The sequence below is a fragment of the Panthera leo genome, chromosome C2 (assembly GCF_018350215.1).
Source record: "Panthera leo isolate Ple1 chromosome C2, P.leo_Ple1_pat1.1, whole genome shotgun sequence".
In the NCBI taxonomy this organism is placed as follows: Eukaryota; Metazoa; Chordata; class Mammalia; order Carnivora; family Felidae; genus Panthera; species Panthera leo.
Window position 1 is genome coordinate 60,762,378 of NC_056687.1, and position 16,108 is coordinate 60,778,485.

Sequence of the window (16,108 nt, forward strand, 5' to 3'; positions counted from 1 at the left end):
GGCATACTCAGAAATCCCTGGAGAAGTAGAATGGAAAGAAATATAAATAATAGAAACCTGGACCAAAAATGGAAAAAAGGGGAATCACTGAAAAGTGAGGTGAACAAAACAAAACAAAACAAAACAAAACAAAACAAAACAAAACAAAAGACTACAGGGGAAATAGGGAGCACTATGAGGTGGGAAGAATCTTTGAGTTATAGTCTAAAATTTGGAGTTTCAGCCCTGCTCCTGCTATCTACATATTGTACGATTTTGCCAGCTACTTAATCTTTCATAGTCTTGGTTACCTTATCTATTAAGTAAAACAATATAGCCACTTACCTTGTAGCAGTCTTGTGAGGGTTAACTAACAAGATGTGAGAGCTTTCTAAATAATAAAGAGTTTGTAAGTGGTTAAAAACAATATAAATTTTATTTCTACTAAAGAAGGGTTTCTGGAAATATGTCTGTTGTTTTTTCCTTTCTGGAACTAGAATATCATAAATGGACTTTGCATGCTATCAATAAATAAGTAGGCAGATACAGAAATGGTATTTAGGGCCTTATTACTGGGAGCCGGTAGAATTTGACCTAAAACCAAAATCTGTTGACTTTCAGCCAATACCTTTCACATTTTACCAGGCCAGTTTTGCTTTTTTCATCTCTTACTCCAGATTTGAGGCTTCAATTCTAATTCGTATTGTTTTTCAACTGGGGAAGCAAATCAAACAAAGACAAAGCATAAAACAAGACAAGTAACCACCATGCTTTGCATATCTTTGTTTGATACTCTCTTGATCCCAAGTCTCTCTCCAGTTACTTTCCATTTGTCTTCCTTTCCTGGCAAAATTTATTGAAAGAATTGTCTCTATGAGCCATTACCGTATCTTCACTTTCTATTCTTTCTTCAACACAATCCAACAAGGCTTTTTTCCATCCCACTCTACCATGTCTGCTGTTGCCAAATCCAATGTGCACGTTTTCATTCTCATTTTACTCAACTTCTCAGCAGCGACTTAACATGGTTAACAAATTCCTCCTACTTGAGACTGTGGCTAGCTTCTGGGACACCTCTCTTTCTACTTCTTCCTCCTACCTTATTGGGCACTTAAAACCTATTTAAGTCTCTTCAAATTTGAAATTTATTACTTATAATTCTACCTTAAGTGGCTTCTGACTTGGGATAAACACAGCATATTTGGCAAAACAACAATCTTAGAAGGTGCTTGTGAGATATCCAGATTTTGAATGTCTGGCTTTATGACTCTGAAATGCAGAATAGAGCAGAAAATCTGGTTCTTCTAAATAAATGGCTTCAAGCTCATTTATTCTTACAGCAAAAATTATTAACAACTGACAATTATCCTTTGAGTAGAAACCAGCTAAGTAGACTTCTACATATAGCCAAAACACAGAGTATCTTCAATGGCACAGAATTTCAGAGCACATGTTAAACTTGAAATGCACATATATGCAGCCCCTCATAGTCTTACCAGATTTACCTAACTGTTCCACCCACTTTCTTCCAACAGTTGATCTTTGAGGTCCACATTGCAAGAAGTAAAGATGAAAACCCAGAATAACTTGAATATGATTTCAATTATAGGTTGGACCCGTGAACCCTAGCAAAAGCATGAAGATTTCTCATAAGAACACAATATATGCTCTAGCAATCGACAGATGAAGCTTGAGTTCGCCTTTATCTCAGGAGAAGAAACAGCCCTTTCTGACTTATGAATACAGCCGAAGAGCAATACCTGAACAGAGTCATTTTACCACACATCTGTCTCTAAGTTTTGATAACATTGTAACATATAAGGTCACTGATATGACAAAATATCACAAGAAAGCACAGGGATTATCAAAGCCTAAAATTAGCCAAATATGCTGTTTGGAGAGATTCCCAACAACTTCTTTTGAATGTGATATTACCAAGAATATGAATACAGGGTATTTTCTTAAGAAAAAAAAAAAGGGATGTTCTCATTATTTGCATGTCATTTGCAACCCAGGAGTAGACTCTGGCGTTCCTTTCTACTTAAATTCTTCCACAGTCAGCTTGCCAGGTCTGTAACCAAGGTCTTTCTTTTATCTAGATTAGAACAAATATTCCATTTTGAATCATGAAAACATATCAGCAAAATTCCCAGAGTTAATACTTTTATTTAATTATATACATATATTTATTATTTTTTTTATGAGCTGTTCCACTAAGTTAAACTTTAACCATATTAATCCAGGGGAAAAACTCCCTGATTGCCAACCAACAATTTTGTAAACAGTTATCTCATGAGTTAAATATTAACTTGAAAAATTTAACTCAAAACTCCAAACAAGCAGGAAGAGCCAAAAGGCCAGTAGAAAAGAATAAAGATTTTGCTGCCTCTGGTATATCAGATCCCCTTGGAAGAGAGTGACAGTTAGGCAAGGGAGTATTTTGGTGGCAGCTGGATGATGTGTAGAATTGGGGTAAGGAAGGGGAAAACAAGAAAGGAGTCTGGAAGACACCTACTGCTTATCATCAAAATCTCAAAACTTAGAGCCATGAGGTCAAGATCTCACGGAATAGAAAATTCATGGGAATATGAATCCACTGATAATGTCCACAGGAATTCAGGGACAATAAAGGTATGTGCTTCCAGAATATGGACACATTGTTTTTTTAAAACCAACATAGGTAAGCTATACAATATAAGGCTGGCTGGCCCTTATCGCCTGCCTGCCACTGAACCTCCTGTGGAACATTCTGGGCCCACTCTGCCATTAGAAACCATGGAATGAAGACTGATCTGCCTGTCCTGGTTCCATTTGATAATAATAAAATAAAGTTGAAATGCCTCTGTGCAGTACTGGGTTGTTAGGAACTAGGATTTCAAGTTCTAAGCCACCATCACTGTCCATCAATTCATCTCCTGATTAATAGAAACATAGCACCTAAGGAAAAATTGGATCTAGGCAGTGGACCAACGTCTGAATGGTGTTATCGTAAATATTGTCCTCTGGTTAGGTTTTTGGCTCAAAAATTTCAAGAAAATCCACATGGTCAGATAATTTACACAATCTTGATCTCTGTGTTGTAAGATAAGCTTGATTCATTTTTCATGCTGTTTCAGGGGTGGTTAGGAATTATTAAGGTTCTTCCTGATGGTCTGCTAAAGAACAGTCCTATTTGCTGATTAAAAAACAAAACAAAACATTAAAATAGAGTCTTTTTAGTGAAGGGCTTTTAAGGAAGACTCTCATCTGCCCTGTAGATAGATTGAGGCTACATAATGTGAGTTGCTCAAAAGAAGGGTGGGATTAGATGGAAAAAGAGGAAATCCATGAATGCAGAAGGAACAATCCTTAGATAGACATGGATATCTTACTTAGATACAAGAAATATGATACAGCTCATCAAACCTTACTGTTGATATTGTTTTAATTGTTTTTTGTACTTGTAGCAAGAATTACTATTGAACTCCATTCACCGGGCCAGAGATCCTTGTGGTGTTAGTAAAAGACTTACCCCTCACGTAGCACACAGCCTACACTTGTGAGCTCATCGGCCAGCCAGAGGCCTCAATTCCAAGCTCCAACAATGTGCAGAATATTTTAAGTACATATTTAATACATGAATGCATGCTTACTTGAAGATATTTAGGCACTATAAACTATACCTTATGTTTATAAAGCTTTTTGCAGTTTATAAAATACTGTCATATACTGTTAAATAATGTCATATCTATATACATATGCTATCATTTTTGACAACTCCCAAAAATAAAAAGAGCAGGTTCTATCATCTCTGTTCTATAGATAAGCAAGTATCACCCTAGCATTGATGTAGTTAGTACAGAATGAACTAGAACAGAAAAACCAGAGCCTATTAGCAGCCTGACTGAACACGATGGGTGAGGGGATAGCATGATGGCTGTGGAACGGAAAGGCATTATAAGTGAGTGATCAGAGAAGGGGAGCAAGGAGGGAGAAGTTTCAAAATATGCACAGACATACACTATGAATAAAGGACAAAATTCAAAGTGATTTGTCGGAAAGAAAAGGTGGTTAGAGCAAGGAAGAAACTCCAAATGGAGACCTCTTATTCATTTGGCATATATTCATTGTATACTTATGTTTGGGTTTGTTTGGATGCCACTGGAAAAAATTATGTTTGAGACACTGACCTGTGTCTGAGATACTTAATATCTAATTATTGAAATAACCTCAGAAAACAATTGCAATACAAGGCAATTCAGTATTCAGAATAGGGATTTAGAGAAAATCACCTCTTATATCGAGGCTGACAATGGAAAGCTTCACTACAGTGAAAAAATACACTTGAACTAAGAAAAATGTGTAAGATTCAGGAAGTGATAAGACTCAGGTTAAGTGAAGAGCAAGAGAGAAGGCATGGAAGCAGAAAATGGAAAGACATATTTGGGAGCAACAAATAAACAAGTTAGTGGGAATTATAATAGGTAATAATGTTGGAAAGATAGGTTAGGTCTGGAATGTGAAGGGGTCCTTGAATATTGGGCTGACTAATGCACTTTATTCTATAGGCAAAAGAGGTCTATTAAAGGCTTATAAGTAGGGCACTGGCATCATCACAGTGACATTTTAGTATAAGTAACTGGGAATGGTAGACAGAATAAATTGAAACAGGGAAAGCCCAGAAATAATGACAGAGAAAGAGAAAGGGAGAACCACTGCAATAACCCAGGCACTATGAGATAAATATCTGACCTTGGTAGCATTGGTAGAGATAGAAAAGAAATGAAAAGTTCTAGAGACACTGTAAAGGAAGAAAGGATAATATTAAGCCCCTACTACGTACTAGGCACTGGATTATGTGCTTTATGTACATTAACACATTTAATCTGCATGTCAATCCTAAAAGGCAAGTCACTTTATTGTTTCTATTTTAAAGATGATGATTAAGCAAATTTTTCAAGGTTATACAGTTAATAAGTGATAAAGCCAGAATTCAAACCCAGGTCATCTGATTCCATAGCTTGCCTGCTTAACATTGATGTTTAGGAGTCTTGATGTTGGATCATATATGGCAAATTTTGACAGGACTTGATGATTGATATTTTATGAGTCATAAGAACTTAAGATTCTTGGGAATTCTGATTCTGAGATTTTGCGGTGATGGATAGATTTGTGATACTATGAAAAAAACACGGAAATAGAAAAGACCTTTTGGACTTCATATTTTGCACTTGTTCTTAATGTTCCAATTGCTCTTTGGATTTAAAATGTCAATATACAGGGGCACCTGGGTGGCTCAGTTGGTTAAGCGTCCAACTTCAGCCGAGGTCATGATCTCACAGTTTGTGAGTTCAAGCCTTGCCATCAGGCTCTCTGCTGTCATCACAGAGCCTGTTTCAGATCCTCTCTCCCTCTGTATCTCCGCCCCTCCCCCACTGATTCTCTCTCTCTCTCTCTCTCTCTCTCTCTCTCTCTCTCTCTCTCCCTCTCTCTCTCTCTCTCTCTCTCTCTCTCTTTCTCTCTCGCTCAAAATAAATAAATAAACTTAAAAAATGTTAACATACAATAAAAGCCACAAAAGCAACCGAACCACCAAACTTAAAAGCTTTTGAAGATAGATATTAGGTGATTCTTCCTTCCAGGTTTCACTAATGTATATGTGGAGTATAACACAACACATATAGGAGGTGCTTAGCAATGTGTTAAATGAGTCAATTAGAGGGGTATTAACCATAAATTAGTGAGAATAAAGGGAGGAAGGAGAGTACAGTCAAAAGAGATTGGCCCAGAGTCAGACAAATCTTGGTTCAAATCCTGGCTCAGCCACTCTCTAACAAAAGGACTAATGTTTACTTTAAACATTTTGTATAAGATGGGGTAACAGTTCACAGGGAAGCCAGGTACCTTTCTGGATTCAGTTCCCATATGAAAGGTAGTGGGTCCATGCAAACCTAGAAAGGATGCCTGAAAAGGCCAGTATCTCTGACAGAAGAAAACTTGCAACCCTCTTCTCTTATTGAGTTTAACTTCTAAAAATTACAGTGAGACTTATAGGAAAAAAATGTGTCAAGTAATTGCCAGTTTTAACAGAAAAGTAAATTATTTTCAGAGAAGTAAGAACTATAGAGCTTCAACTGAAGGGGAGATTTTAATTGCAGACAGACATATCAGCTGAATGGTTTAGCTTGGACTTGTGGGATCAGGAACAGCCAGTGGGATATATATTAAAGAAAAACCAAGTTTAATTAGCCTTAAGATTTTATATAGCTTGGCTCTTCCCTCCCACACCTGGTCTGATTCCTTCAGGTCAATCTCCCTTTCAATCACATGCTCTCCCATCCTTTTTTCAGTTGCTGTCATGACAAGCCAATAGGAGAATGACATACAGATGAAAACAAGGTTTGAATAATTACTGCACTGCGGCTGCTTGTTGTTTGAGCATCATTTTATTTCCTCCAATCACACAGGTCCTTGGACTTCACAGCCCCATGTTTCAGATGGGGGTGATGCTGATTACATTACAGCAAAGACAGGCAGATCAGACAAAGTGAATTTCACTCAGTAATTAAACTGCAGTATCTTTCGTCTAAAGTCCAGAGCAGGATTAATCTAAAGGTAGCTCTTTATCATCTCGATTAGTGCTGGGATTTGAAGAGTGAGCTCTGATTTGATAGCTAGCCCTGAGTTGGGCTGACTAGTGGCCCCATATCTGTCTATCTTGCAAAAATAATATGAGATCAAGATACATTTGCAAGGTTATGCCCTTCCCTTTTATTTTATTTTTATCTGAAGGAAATGCAGATAGATTAAAATATGCTGCTATTTCCATTACCCTGTTTTCTATTACAAAAATGTCTGTTAAAAAGAACAGGTCCTTCCAAACCCACAACATTTTACAGATGGTTTCTCATAATTCCACTTAGTACCATGCTCTAATGGCTTCTTATTTCTTGCCTTTTCATTATCTGAGGGTCAAATCTGAATATTTGGATAGCCCAAGCAACAGCTTCTCAAGCTGCTCATGAGTTCCACTTTTATTTCCAAGGACTCACTATAGGACTTATGGAGGGATTTTGCTTCCTTCAATTGCTCTTTTAGTAAATAAGATATTCTCAAATTCTTTGCCAAGTAATGAATTAGATCACTGATTCTCAATACAACATGCCTATAGAAGCACTTGTGAGGCTTTATAAACAATCCATGTCCAGCCCCCACTCCAGACCCCATGATTCAGTATCTGTAGGAGTTAGACCCAAGCATCTGTGTATTTTTAAAAGTCCATAGGTGATTTGAATGTGCTGCCAAGGTTAAAAACCATTGAGTCAGCCATACAGAGGTACCAGCTGTATTTGCAAAAGATTTATCAAAACAAAGCATTGTTGAGGGAAATGAAGCCTGATATTGTTGTAGAAAATCCCTTAATAAAATGATAAAAACCTTTTTGTAGTAATCTTTGCATAGAATATATATCAGGTCTCTTAAGAACAATAGAAGACAAGGAAGACTATCAGACAGGTTTATGTTGATGATGCCTCCATTGATCCATCTGATAATATTGAAGGTGATGGCTTACTGATTGAGCCTGTCACATGATAACACTACAGCTACCAGCCAATAATGTAAGGACGACTATGGACTAACATCATAATATCTCAGAGTTTGGACACAAACCTGGAATTAGCTGCTGTCAGCTTTACTGTGCAGCTGGCTTTTTAAAAAGGGAAAGGCAGGATTGAAAAGATCTGATTTCAAATTGTGACTCACTCCTGTTTTGGAGTTTAAGAACACACATTCTGGAGTCAAACTGAATCCAATTACTAGTTGGGTGACCTTCAGAAAGGTAATTACTTCTCTAAGCCTTAATTATCTCATCTTTAAAATGGGGCCAAGAATACTTATATCACAGAATGATTTGGGTTTTGAATTGATTAATTTAGATAAGAGTACCTGGCAAACAAAAGTATCCAAACTAAATAAAAGTCTGTTGAAGGCAAATGCAATAATAACTTAAGGTTGTCACTGAAGCTCTCTGCCTAAAAGACATCAATGTTGAGACTCACTCCTCAGTTTTCTGGAAGATTTGATCCCCCAGAGGGAAAAGAAAAAAAAGAATTAATCCAAATAAAAGTGACTTTTCAAATTTAATTGTGCATTCGCATCACCTGGAAGTGATTGTTACAAATGTAATTTGCTGGGCTCCAATCCCAGGGATTATAATTCAATATGTAGGGATGGAATCCAGGAAAATGCATTTTCGCAACCATCCATGTGACTTTGACTTAGGATCAAGGATCCTCACGATGATGGAACAGCTATAAAGCAATAGAAATTGGCCAAATATTTATCCCCCAAATAGTCACACATTGTGGCCTGTACCTGGGAGAGGCTATGATTTCTTTTCCTTAGGTAAGAATTCAGCCAGGTGAACTTAAATAATGCACAAATATAACATGTTCACAGAGTATGTTATGCTTACAGAGTAAAAAAACCTTTTTTTCAATGAAATACACTTCCTGAATAATTACTATTTAGCTGCTAATATTATCTTCATTTTTTTCCATCACCATTATGTACATGCAAGTGTACAGGCAAGGGTCAGATTCATTTTCAACTTATCCTTTTTCTTCTTATAAAACAATCAACTAACTTCCTGAAAATTGGTAAATTCTTTAAATAACAAAAGTAGCTATTCCCTCCTTTAAAGGCATTTTTATAAAGTATTCTTGAAATGCATTTATTAAAATTGATGATAAGAATCAATGCACAATTGTGAATTGAATATTTTAAATGCAATCGATAAATTAATTTGCTAAAATAAAGATAATCTATAAGTGGACAGCTTTCTGGATCTAAGATGAAATGTTAAAACCTTCACTTTCAAGATTTTCCAAAGAAGAAGCCAGACAAATTCCAGAAATATTTAGAATTTGTAATACAATATGCCAACAGATATGCATTAATTCTCTATATTCTAAAAGTTATTGTAAAGACAAGAGAATTGGGGTCTTTAATTGCAATTGGGCATACAGTTAAGCTGGGGAGAATGAAAAAATACCAATATGAGAAAAGTTTATCAATGTTATTAGATAATATAGCATAGTGAGTAAGTCTAAAGGAGAATCTTCTTTTTAATACTTACCGTGTGAGCTAGGGTAAGCTACTTAAGATCTCAGCAACTCAGGCACAGGACTCTCTGAGAAGGTTGTGGTAACCATAGTGGATACTAAATAAATGCAATGTTTATTGTAATAGTTGACAGTTTATTATAAAAGGTATCCGAGAAATGTCATAAGGCTTACATGAACAGTATGGACACTGAGAACTAAGAAAACCAAATTGAGAGAATGCTGACATGACTGGTAAAGTTTTTGCAAGGAACAGTATTTGAGTTGGATGATTCAGAATGAATAAAAATTTGTCTAGAAAGAGACACAAAGATCATTTTAGGATGGGGGTAAATGTTGATATGAACAGCAGGTCGAGGTAAAAAGTATTCAATAGTTTAGGATACAACTGTGAAATAGTTTACAAAAGATAACTTGGGGTAAAACGATAGAGTTCTAAATTCCAAAAGTCACTGTTGTTTTTTTGATAGAGTTTTTACTTGCTCCAATATAATCCCAGTGTAATTCAACGTCTTTTTAGAACACTGGTTCTCAAATTGTATTATGTATCAGAATCACCTGGAGGGCTTCTTCAAGCACAAACTGCTGTACTCCACCCCGAAGTTTCCATTCAGTAGGTTGGGCTGAAGCCCAAGAGTTTGCGTTATAATATATTCCCAGGTGTGCAAATGCTGCTGGTCACTTTGAGAACCACTGCTTTAGAAGATGATGACAGTTGGATAGAGGAAGGTTTTCCTCAAAGTAAGAAATACTTGAATAACTGAATACCTTCTTTATTTCCTGTAAAATTTCATCCTCCTTTGCATACCAAGTCACAGAAGCACCTACATGGAAGTTACCCAAGGAAACACAAATGCTTACTTTGACCTCCTCGTCTCTCCACTGAATTCAGGTCTTTAACTGTGGGAATGAGGAGACCCGTGACGCACGGGACCCCAAGCCAACCAGCCTGGAAACTTAGAGAACACTTCATCAGCATTAAGGTTATTCAAGAATTGAAACTAATAGAGCCAAGAGATTAAAGACGGTGGGTGGACTTTTTATTCTAGAGAGCCTCTATCGATCCATGCCGCACATTTTGTACCCGTGTTACACTTGATTGCCTGCCCCATAATCCTCAAGCTACTTTCAACTCCCTCTTAGGTGCAGGTCACTGCTTAACTATTTCCACCTCCTGCTTCAAAATCTCTCTCTTAAACAGACTTCCACTATTTAGTAACTACACTTTAAAAATTATTTTAAAAGGCAGAAAGAGGAAATGAAATTCTCTGACCCTATTTTCTCAGGCGTGACTCTGAGGACACCATGTCACTAGTTAGTATTTTATTTTCAATGGTGGAACAAAAAAATGTTCTGTTTGAAGATTCAGGTAGAAGTCTTTGTGCAAAAAAGGTCAAAAGTGGATTTAAAATGTTTGAAACTCCAAAAATCTCTCTATAACAGCAACTTGTTTATTTTCTAGCCATTTATCTTTCCTTAAAATAAGAAGCTATATAATTATGAAGTATAATTAATAATAACAATTACCACAAGTGCAACAGAAATAATGATAGTAAGCACCATGGGCCCAGATCCCCACAGTTTCAAAGGATGAGAATTTGTCTTAGTATTTTCAAGAATAGACAGCAGCCCAAAAATACAGGGGAAAAAAATAAAAGGAAAAAAATGTTTCCTATGTTCCCTGGGAAGTACCACAGAAAAACAGACAATAAACTTTAATGCCTCTTGTTAAAGATCTTCATTTTACAGATCAGTTCAGGCAATTTAAATAGACAAAAACATGAGGCCTCTAACGTCTCTTAGGAAACAGTATCAACGTTAATTCCTGGCTGGTCCCAATTCCATTTCTAGTTAAGCATCCCCATCCACTCATAAGAAGAAAGAAATAGCATTTGTACAGTGTTTTACAGTTTATAAAGCACTTTCACAAACATCATATTATTTGATTGTCTCGACAATCCCATGGGATAGGTAAGTAGGGAAAGGATTAATATTATACCTATCAGAAGGTGAGAGAATTAAGGATCAAAGAAGGAAATAAATTACATTGGGTCAAACTCTGTGCAGACCTGAAAAGAAGCCCAAATATAGAGTTTTACATAACATGGAATAGGCTCAGAGAATCTGATACCTGCCCGAGGTCACAAGTGGCAGAGCTAGGAGGCTGGGATACGGGTAATCCAGCTCAAGCTGCCATGCTCTTTCCAAACCAGACACCCTACTCTCAGTTGTAAATGTCTAGTTACAGTAACTGGCCCTCTCAAGGGGAGGCAATGTTCAATTGCCAACTGTTACAATCACTGTTAGTGTTCAGGTTTTTTGTTTGTTTTTAGTTCATCTGACAAAAAAGGTATACATTCCTTGAGAAGACGTGCTACTGTATAATACTACTTAGTCTGTCAAGAGAAAAAGAAGAGAATGTATTATTTCACTGGCTTAGAATACTGGCTTTTAAAGGTAACTCCAACTACACACAGACACAAGAGACAACACAGCCCTATTTCCACAGAAATACTCGTTATAAGAAAGACAAACCAAAAGACTAACCAAACTCAGAGCCTGGCTTCTAGCATAGGTTCAACTTTAAACTGTTAGTTTCTAAGCATGGGGCCAATACCTATGCATATTAAAATGAGGAATAACAGCATTGCATGTATGAACAAAATAAATCATTCATTTGTTGTTCTGAACTCAAAAGCCTCAAAGCCGTAGATTCAGACTTTGAAACCTTTGGATTAAAGTAACATACCTCTTGTTATTCTTACTTTTTACATGCATTTACTTGTACAACTTCCCTATTTCACCTTTTTGTTTTAAGATAGTTACATTCTCCCTTCACTTACATATGCACAACTTCTGACTTAGAGCATTCGGAGGTTTGGCAAAGCAAGGTCTTCCCACAAAAGACACAGAGGTTTCACCTAGAATGCATCTCGGGAATTTGGGCTGAAGAAGTTAAGGGAGGTCTAGCATATGAGTAAATATTTGTGAATTAGACTGAAATTTCAAATAGTAAATGAAAACATTTATGAAAGAAGGTTGTTGTATGTACTGAACAACTACCTTCCGACTGAGCATTTCAGGGCATTGCAGAATTTCAGAGTTGATGCTCCACTGGAGATTTTATTTTTATAATGACAGAATATTAGTGTTGGAGTTCATTAGAATTATAGATTATAATTATCTAAGGCTTTAACACCTTGTAAAGCATCTCTGCAAAGTGGCTGTCCATGCTCAAACACCCTGGTCTCGGGGAGTTCATATTTGTTGATATTAGGGACTGTTAGGGACTGAATATAACCCCTCCTCAATCTCCCAATTCACATGTGAAGTCCTAACCTCCAGTATGACCATATTTGGAGATAGGGCCTTTAAAGAGATAAATACGGTTAAATGAGGCCATGAGGGTGGGTCACTGGTCCAATAGGTCTAGTGCCCTCATAAAAAGAGGAAGAGACACCAGGGAGGAGGAGACACAGCGAGAAGAAGGCCCTTTGCAAACCAAGCAGAGAGACCACATGAGGAATCAACTCTGCTGACACTTCAATTCCTGGACTTCCAACCTCCCAAACTGAGAAACACATTCCTGTAATTGAAGCCACCTGGTCTATGATACTCTGGTATGGCGGTCCTAGCAAACTAATACAGACGCTAAAGTTCTACAACTTGCAAGGTAGGAATTGGTTAAATCCACTTATTAGGTACAGAAACAGATTATGGGACATTTGAAACATGTCCCAAAGAGACAGAAACGATAAGTGGCATAACCAAAGTTTAACCTAGGTTTGTCTTCCAGACTAATATTTTTTCTTTCTTGTCTGTTTTCCAGCTTTGAGCACATAAGGGTATTACAAAGTTAGTTTTTATAAACTGACCTGAATATATATTCTTGTATATTTTACCACTGGCTTGTGTTCTACTTGGAGTCACAGGAAACAACATAATTTATCTTCCATTTGACAGTCCTTAGTGTACTTGAACATAGTTATCATATTCATTCCTCAAGAATTTCTTTCTTTATTTTTTTTAAGTGTATTTATTTATTTAGAAAGAGACAGAGACAGCATAAGTGGGGGAGGGGCAAGGAGAGAGAATCCCAAACAGGCTCTGCACTGTCAGCACAAAGCCCAATGCAGGGCTCGAATTCATGAACCCGTGAGATCATGGCCTGAACTGAAACCGACAGTCAGATGCTTAACCGACTGAGCCACCCAGGGGCCCTGTGAATTTCTTTTTTTTAATGTTTATTTATTTATTTTGAGAGAGAGATAATGAGAGCAAGAGCACCAGGGGAGGGGCAGAGAGAGACAGAGAGAGAGAATCCCACGCAGGTTCTGTGCTGTCAGTGCAGAGCCCGATGTGGAGTTTGATCTCACAAACTGTGAGATCATGACCTGAGCTGAGATCAAGAGTTGTACATTCAACCAAGTGAGCCACCCAGGTGCCCCCATTCTTCATGAATTTCTAAACAATCCCAGTTCCCTTAACCATTCCTTGTATCACATGTTTCATTTCCCTATCATTCTGGTCACTTTCCTCTGAAGATGTTCCTGTTTGTTTAGGTTTCTTATACTGGCTTGTTAAGCCACATACCACCCATATAACTCATGAATAGTCTTTAAAAATATGAAGATAAAGTCTGGCCTTTATTCATTTTAGAACTTTCCTCTAGCTAGATGTATCCCATTGCTCCCATTTTCCGAGATGTCTTTGGAATTTGATTACTTAATTCAACAACTTTTCGATGCATTTGGATTCACGTCATCTGCAACTCTGATGGACGTGCTTTCATCCCAGTAATTGAAAAAAAATGGTGGCCAAGAGAAGGCTTAGGTTATTCCTGAAATATTCCATAGGACTCCCTTCTAGTATGACATTGAGACATTTATTTGCACTTAATAGTGTGGTCATTCAACCAGTTACTAATCCATCTGTACATCTAACCAGGCAAGATCAGATCACATATTGTAGACCTGTTTTCACTGAAGCCATTCTGGTTTCTAGCAAGAACCACTTCTTCCAGGGGAATCATAAACCATTGCTTTATGCTTTATTGTTTTAATAATACATTCTAGGCCTTTGCTCAGGACCGACATCATGTTGTTTGTCCTTATAAACTACCTTCTTCTACTTTCTAAAAATCAGAACATACTCTACATCTCTAGTCATCTAACTTTTTTGTTTGTTTTTTGCTTTTCCTCAGATATGAATGGCAGTAATTAGTCATCTTATTGACAAATCTTCTCACTAGCTTATGATTCTCTAGCCCTATTTTCAGGCTCTTCTCCTTTTCCTTTTTCATATTTCCTGCCAAGGAAGAGAGTCACTCATGTGTAATCATGGACTGCATCCAGAGATGGCATGCTGGTCAGAGGTGGATCTGCAAACTAAAAGAGTAGGAGAACTTAAGGTGTTGTCCTTGGGCCTGGGTGTATTGCCAGTGGAGAATGGGCTGTGATTAGGTGAGGCTTTGCTTCCATCTCTATGCATGGCTCTGCCTGGCTTCTGTTGTTGACTTCTAGCTGTGCACCTGGACATGGTTACATCCTTTTCTTATTCACTCTGGATGATTTTCTTTGCAAAAGATTCAAGACAGCTTTGTATTTTTCAGTCTTTAACAGAGAAAGGTTGTGACATATAATACTTTTATTTTCCCATGAAACCTTCTCTGAGGCAGGCATGTACCCCGACCTTTACCTAATCAAGAAAAGTTGTTTGGGGGATGGGAAATGGGAAGGCAGGTTGGACTTTAAATGCACAAATCACTTCTAATAAAAACACTAAGATTCAGGTGCCTGAGGTTAGAAATACTGGAGGGAATTCAATTACACTAATTAATATTTAAGAAGGGCTAGAGATCACATACTGAATGTGGGAAACTAGGCCAGTCAGACACGAGCATATGGGGAGGGCAAGATCAACTGATAAAAGTAACAAACAAATCATACATAAATGCTGCAACAGGAATGAAATAGAGAATAGGAAATAAATGTTTCAACAGACACTGAAGAGGAGGTAAGTGGTCTACCACATAAAAGCAAAATGTTCTAACACACACGAGACATTTTATTGGCTTTATGTAAACACCTATATTATAAAAAAATGATCTTTTTCAAGTAAGTTAGTAGAAATGTTACCTATTTGTATAAACAGACTTAGTTTGGGTTCTGTGAATTCACAGCATACTATATTGCTTTTGTTTCCTCACTGGCTCATCAAGTAGTGGTCTCAGTGAGGCATGACACTCATACTGGGGAGCTCCCTAACGGCTAAGCTTACCTGGATACCCCAAACCTACAGAAGGGTGGAAAGCAACAGCGTATTCTGAGTTCTACACAAGTTTTTCTTGCTCTGGCTCTGATATCATTTGGTTGGTGTCATAGCTTATGCCACATTCTCTCTTTGGACTTGATTTTGTATTTGTGGTCCAGAGAGTCAATTCTGATTTTTGGCCACTCTTCTGCACACTTCAATGCTTTCAGAGAAGGCACTAGTAGTACCAGAACTATCTTGCCTCTATCACGTAAACGGCTCCTTCTTCCACACTAGCATTTACCTCACCTTTTCACTTCTTCTCTACATCTAAGCCTCCTCCCCCTCCTTCCCTTTGCTCTAGTTTATCAGAAGGTCCTGTCCCTGAACCTTATTCCACCCCTCCAGCACTCATTCTTTCAAAGTGCCACCCTCAAAAGCCACGATTTGTGGATTCACAGCCCCATCTTGGAAGCTCTGAAAACTGGAAGCCCAGAGAATTCACTGAACCGTTTTTGTTATCAACATCATCATGTGGGAACAGAAGTAGAAACATAGAGCGATAGATGAGAGGGGGGTTGAAACTGTGATTTGGGCCCTTTTTGCAAATTCTCTAGTGTGCACAGATGGTAACTATGACTGAACGAAGCCCATGTCTATACACAATGTGTAATATTAGTCTCATGAAGAGAACAAAGCAAAGAAACAAAAACAAGATTCTTGCCCTTTAGGACTTTAACCTCTAGCTGAAGAAAGAATTCAAATATACCAAA

At 37.5% G+C, this 16,108-nt stretch overlaps 1 protein-coding gene and 1 non-coding gene across 5 annotated transcripts in view; both read right to left on the reverse strand.

Moving 5' to 3' along the window:
• The window catches only part of ZBTB20 (zinc finger and BTB domain containing 20), a 764,386-nt gene that overhangs the window by 376,619 nt on the left and 371,659 nt on the right, over window positions 1-16,108 (reverse strand). The gene's annotated exons all lie outside the window — the stretch shown is intronic.
• On the reverse strand, window positions 3,418-3,571 carry LOC122199030. Its single transcript, XR_006193302.1, has one exon. It is a non-coding gene; the product is annotated as a small nucleolar RNA SNORA62/SNORA6 family (small nucleolar RNA).